Here is a 7,357-nt window from a genome sequence, read left to right as displayed (position 1 = left end):
TAATTATATATAATTATATATATTTTTATATAATTATATATAATATCTTTTTTCCTAGGTGAATATCATAATATGGAAAAGTGTTTGTTACAGTGTTACAAACAAATTATTGTTTTATTAATTTTCCTATCTATCCTCTTTCCAAATATTTATTCAGGATTAAGTTTTATACAAGTTGGTGCAGAAAAGCAATATCTATATACACATGTATGTATAATGTGTATTGTTTTTTAAAAAATTCCTTCTTGTTTTACACTTATTTGTATATATACATGTTACTGATGAAATAACAACGAAAATTTTTATGTAATGCATATAATTTATTGAACTCGCTTTTTTTTAAAAGATATTTTATGGTTACTAATTATTATTGTTTATTTCAATGCACTAACTTTAGCCTGATTTTTTATGACTCCATGTAGTAACTGGATTTTATACCAGTTAAAGTAGTAACATGATGTAAGATCCAAAATATACATTAGAAATAGAAGAATTTTATCTCATAATTATTTTAAAATCGCGTTCAAAATTTTGCATAACTTAAAATACTTAATATTAAAATAATAAATTATACAAAAATGATTCTAATAACTTACAAAATACAAAGAGATATATTTATTGATGCAATAAGATGCAATGAAAATTATTCCTTTTGAATCTTACATCATTCATCTGAATTTTTCATCTCCGCATGCTTTGAGATGAGATTCAGCAACGAATCGTTCGAATCGTTAATACGTATATGGGTCTTGAATTTTATCGGATGATAATTGATTTAGTCATTTTCAGTCTATTTTTAAATTAAAGTTTTGTTCTTTATATTGTAATGTTTATATTAAGAAATTTAATAATAAGTTTTATAATATTCGAAACTTTTGAAATTAAAACGTTGATGACTTAAACATTTTTTTTATTTAGGTTTATTTTTTGTCCTAATATTTATATTTTTCGAATAAACGCGAATAGAGAATAAACACATTTATTCGTAATGTTAATAGTATTATTATTATTATTATTATTATTATTATTATTATTATTATTATTGATAATTATTCATATTAATATCTATAAGTCAATTTTATTAATATTATGGCCTCTTCGCGTTCGTGTTTCGCGCATCGTACAAAAGCGTAAAATCTTACGTTTTTATTGCCGTCGATGTTAGTCGACAGCAACTGGCAGCAAAAAGGAGTATTTCTCCTTGTTGTCAATTTTTGGCATATGAAGTCAGAATATTGGCCAGGAGCAACGAAAGGTGAGTCCAATCTGGCCAGAAGAAAGAAGAGTATCTAAGAGTATACGAAGTAGGTTGGTGTGTTACAATTTAAGTTTTTAAAAGAAACATTTACACTGAGAAAAAAAAATTTGTTTAACTAAACACATTTAGTTGTTTGCAGATTTGATTATTTTATCAAATTTTATTTAATCGAATTTAATCATAGTCTGCTTAACGAACTGTTCAATATTAAACAAACTATGGTTAAATTCCATTAAATAAAATTTGTTGAATTAATCAAATTTGCAAACAACTATATATGTATAGTTAATTGAACAAATTTTTTTTCTCAGTGTATAAAGATAAATTGAATATTCGGGAGGGTAACTTGCTCGCAAATTGTGAGTTCTTATATTTTTTTGAAATGTTGCTTATTTAAAATACAAAAATAATCAATAAACAACAGAGCTAATGAGAGTCAAAGCGGATAATCAAATGCAAGTTTTGTAAATTTTTTTTAATCTACAAAATTTATATTTGATTATCCATGTTGATTCTTATTAGCCCTGTTATTTATTAATTTTTTTGTATTTTTAAAGATTGAAAACCTTTTAATAATTACTGTTTATTAGTTATTTATTATTATTATGATCGCGATTAGGTCTTAGATCTCGCTGAATTCAGCATGTGATAGGAGATAAGTATTAGCTGCATTCAGCAGAGAAAGCAGCTTTGCAACTGTTGTAAAATTCTTCAATATGATATATTGGTTTTTTTATATACTTAATTTATATATATATTTATATACTTAAATCCAGAAGAAACTAAAGCAAAAACCAACCGTACTAAAGAATTTTTTACAACAATTGAAAAGCTACTTTCTCTGATGAATACAGCCGTTAACGTATTACATATATTCGCGGTGTTATTGCATTCTGAAGTAGGTAATGTAGGTAGGAATACACACGGATAGAGATAGGTATACCTGAAGAGCCACAAAAAAATAATAATGTGGGTAGGTAGAACAATAAGTATGAATAGGTAGGGACTGTATAGGTAGAACAATAAGTATAATGAAAAGGTAGGAATAAACACATCACATGTATACATACTTGATAATTGGAAAGAAGGGATTAAATATTGAATAAAACTTTAAATTAATTTTAAATTTTATTTAATTAGGGGGTTTAAAAGTAACACGGTAACAAAAAGTTGTAATACTTATATAAAGAAACGTTATAAACAAAATATGCAAGTATAAGGAAGAGATAGAAATTTGTAAAAAATATATTATTAACTTCTATTACGCTTTTGTATTTTGTTTATAACGTTTTTTATACTATAAGTGTTACAGCTTACTTGTATTATTTTTTACCCTGATCTCCCTTATTAGCATCCCATTCCAATTGTCAAATATTGTGAAATATTATCAAATATTGTCAAAAATTGTGAAAATAAACAAATTCATTTTAAATTTTATTTTATGATTTTTCAGCTACCCTGAAATTAAATCTTTTTGTAAAATTTTGTCCAAATTATGTAACGCGTTAATATTGTAATTAATTTTTTTGTGTAAATAAATGCATAATAGTATTAAGTACATATGTAATATAAAGTTTATGTAAACTATGTCTAGATAGATGCCATTATACTTTTGTAACTTACCCAACGATTACTAATAAATTATATATATATATATATACATTTACTGAAATATTTAATGATATATCCCTATTAAATATTTATTCAATACAGATAGCATTTATCTTGTCATAGTAAACCAAATTGTTGCGTAATTGATATAAATTATACGAAATCGACGATTACATATAATAACAAAAATTATTTATTGACCTAATAAGTTTGATAAATATTTAATTTCGAAACTTTTTTTAATTTGGATTTTATTTTAAATATCAAAAAGTCATTAATAAAATTTTAAGTAATTTCTATTATTAAAAAATTAATGTTTAGAATAATTGTCAATTTTGCTTCGCATTTATTAGTATATAAATTTATTAAATAAATCATAAACTTTGATTGAAGCAGTGGTTAAATATTAACTTTTTGCTTGCTTTTTGACATTTACATTGGTAACATTACAGAATTGCAAGTATATTTTAGTGATCAATTTATTGTATGCAAAGCCTTATTATGCTGTCTCTAGCGTCAGATGGATGTTAATGATTGCGTGATTTGTACCGATCAAAATTACTTTCATCGTGGAGAGTTATTTCTCGTCGCTTTTCGTGAAATCCATTTGCGAAGTCTAATTTGATGTCTCTTCGGGGATTCTTGTACAGAAATCGGAAATCATGAGTTTTCTCTACAGTTACTGGAAGTAATAATTTTGTCAATGAGTCAATGACAATTGCCATGTATTTTATAGTCAAGTTGCGAAATTAATTTAATGATATATTTTAGCATATATAATTTTTGTCGCTTTCTTTTTATTAAATGTTTTTCCACTAGTAATAATAATGTTAATATTACTGTCTTAATTTAACAATTTAACATAACAAGAATTTAGTATTATATGATTAATATTAATATATAATGATTATTTGTTTAAATCCAAAAATTATTAAGTAATAATAAAAGTAAATAAATTTAAGTTTTATACACAAAATTTGTTTATTTTTTTGATGATTGCTCTAACAAATAAAAATATGGTTATGAATGTGTATATTTCATTTTTAACCGTTTAATTTTTAAAGTCATTTTTAGATATTGGACATCTCGTCATTGCAGAATATTATTATTAATTTATATGTATAAATATATATATTTTTCTATGATAAAATACATGCAGATATTATGAGATTATATTTAACAAATTTTGAAAATACTTCATATTCTTTTAAAAATGTTATCGTTACATGAATTTAATTAAAAATGTGTGAGTACAAAAAATTCGAGATAAGTCGAATAGGTATCCTCATATTAGCAGGATATTAATAACTAAAATTTTTGAAAAATAAAAATTATTAAATTTTATATAATAAATTTTTCAGTATAAAAGTATAGTTCTTTAAAGTCCCGCTATTATTGGGTTCGGCTTATTTCGAACAGTTGGTACCCGAGAAACTTTTGTATCCATACATATAAAAAATTAGTAACGCATGTATTTTATTATTATTAAATATATTCCTTCGTAACCACTATTCCATAAAGAAATCATTCTATCCTATATTTATTTTTAATAAGAGATGATTTTTAGTGATGTGGAGAACATATTTTCTCGCGATTTTAATATTTTTTATATTAAAGATGTAATAAAAATGGTAATTGTAATTGACATGCTATCCAAATTATTACTATCGTAATTAGTCTGAAAGATTCGCGATGCACACCCTCCTGTAATAAGATTACTGATATTTGACGGATGCTTAACTTTTCTTTGCAAAAAGATTTGGATCTTGTAAATTTGACATGAAGAAATACGTTGAGTTCGCTTTCCACTATGAAGATTGTTTTTTGTATCGGATACTAATCCGTGTACTCTCTCACAAGGCGAATCTCAATCAAGGAATCTTGATATGATCAAATTATTATTGAGATAGTTACCTTGAACGCAATGAAAGTGCTCGAAAATCATAAATATATTAATGGCTTTTTATATTAATGTCTAAGTTTTATAATCGCATAATAATTAATAATAAATACGCTGTAACTGTTAATATTTCATTCCGCATTTATCAATATTTATTATTAATATTTTATTAAATATTAGTCTAGAAAAATTTGTGTTATTATATGTATTTTCGACATTTTCGTATAATCCCATTATTAAAATTTGTTAAATGCTCCTATAATATCATTTTTATTATATTTTGAACAGATTTATAATTGTATATTGTACTATAAATAATAATTATTATTGTATTATTAAAATGTATAAAAGATTACAATAAAGATAATATTAAAAAAGTTAATGCAATAATGATTAACAAAATACACAATAAATTATAATAAAGAGATTAACAGGACTTTTAAATTTAACAAAATTTAAATAAATATTATAAAAGATATATAAGAATCAAATAATTGTTTATAAATATTTTTTATAAATCTTGATGTCACATTAATAGAATAAAATTTAATTAAAACTTTAGATAAACATTCAACACACATTTCAACTATCGATGAAAAAATGAATATACTCAAGAAATTGCAAAATGTTAAGGATCAAGGTAGGGATCTGAAGATAGTTTAATAAAAAGCTGAAACATGTAATGTCTATACGTATGTTTATCTAAAGTTTTAATTAAATTTTATTCTATTAATGTGACATTTACACTTAAACATTTATTTGACTCTTATATGTCCTTTATAATATTTATTTAAAAGTACAGTAAGATAATTAGACATAAAAATAAAAAAATAAATTTAAAAAATAAATTAAAAACATATACTTATCTGCAAAAACAGACTACTAAATTTATTGATAGCTTATTTTTTTTTATGGATAAGTATACTTACAAAGAAAAAAGAGAGAACCACCGATAAAATCAGCGGGGGCAGTAGAGAGCCTTTAGCTCGTTTTTACAAAATTAAATTTTAAATTAATAATATTTAATTGGAAAAGTTTGAAGTGTATTTAAAATGTCTATAATTGCTAGTAATTATATAAAGATTTTGATACATACTAGTAATTATGTTTGATAAAAAGGAGTTGAAAATCTAAAGAAACATATTTTGTAATTCCATTTTTATGCAGACGCGTATTATACAAAATTTGCTAAATTAACTTATTTTAATATTCATCTTTGAGTTTTTTAAAATTTAATAATTTTTATTTTTTATAAGACATACGAAATTAAAATTTTCATTTAAATACCCATTAATTGGATTATTAAAAAATTTATTAAATAAAAATGTAAAGATTTTTATTGCAGAATCAGAATTCGGATTTTCTTGAATTATATATGCAAATTTTGCATTATGATATTCATGCATTTTGTATATGAGATATCTTATATACATATAAGCAAAATGTATAAGTTATAATTGTTGTAAAAGTTAATAATTGTTGTAAAAATGTATAAGCAATTATATAATAAATAAATATATATAATACCCGCAAAAAAGCCACTATAATTTATAATAATCTATTTTTTTGTAAGGATCACTTTATGATTCGCCAATTAACTTAATCGGCCGATTTGTTTATTAGAATTGATCAATCGCATCGTCAAACGAAATAATAAATACGATTGGCCAATTCCAATGGACTAATCGATTGATTACGCTAATTGGCGAATCGTAAAATCCTAAGTATATTTATAAAGAAAAGAGAACCGCCGATGAAATTATTCGGTAGAGGTGGTGGTGGACTTCTAGATCCATGTAAAATCCCAAGCAGAACAAGTTATTTTGATATCAAAATGATGTCAAAATGATTAAAAGTAAATTTTTCAATTATTTCTAATTTATTTTAATGTCATTTTGACGTTATCGTGATTTAATGTTGTATTTAGACATTGTTGTTGCTTACACATTTCGAAACAATTAGATTTTTTCGTTGCACATATTTAATTAAAAAGTTATTAACAATTAAAATTTCGAAAAGGAAAATCAAAAGTGGCAAATAAATTCAAATGGGTTCAAAAAGGTCTGCCTAGCTGATCTCACTATTTAATCAAATCTTAATGAATAAATAAATTATATATAATAATGCGCTATTTATGCGCTTTCAAAATCTGCAAAAAAATTTTTGCGCTCTGTTTAGCTAAAAAAAATTTTTTTGTGGAAGAGCTAAGTAGGCTATCAGCACCGACGAGATACTAAAGACTCTTGGCTTTGGACAAATTTTCAATAAGATTGCCTGGGGATAATTAAAGAACAATGATATTACTGATAATTAATAAAAATTTATGATTATTTATGATTAACATAAATATTTCGATGGTAAGTTATTAAATTCATGATTTTTTATTATATAAAAGCTATGTAAATAAGTATGCATATACTTTTAATAATAATATCTTATATATTGCCGAAAAGTTATAATTTTTCCTCTGTAGTTATCATCTCTATTGATAATCAAATTCAGATGATATTATTAAAATCACAGTTTTAAATAAAAATTGAATATTATTGATAGTTTTTAAACATATATGCACATGTTTTACACATATA

The sequence above is a fragment of the Atta colombica genome, unplaced genomic scaffold (genome assembly GCF_001594045.1).
Source record: "Atta colombica isolate Treedump-2 unplaced genomic scaffold, Acol1.0 scaffold238, whole genome shotgun sequence".
Classification (NCBI taxonomy): Eukaryota; Metazoa; Arthropoda; class Insecta; order Hymenoptera; family Formicidae; genus Atta; species Atta colombica.
This window is presented reverse-complemented; position numbering follows the sequence as displayed.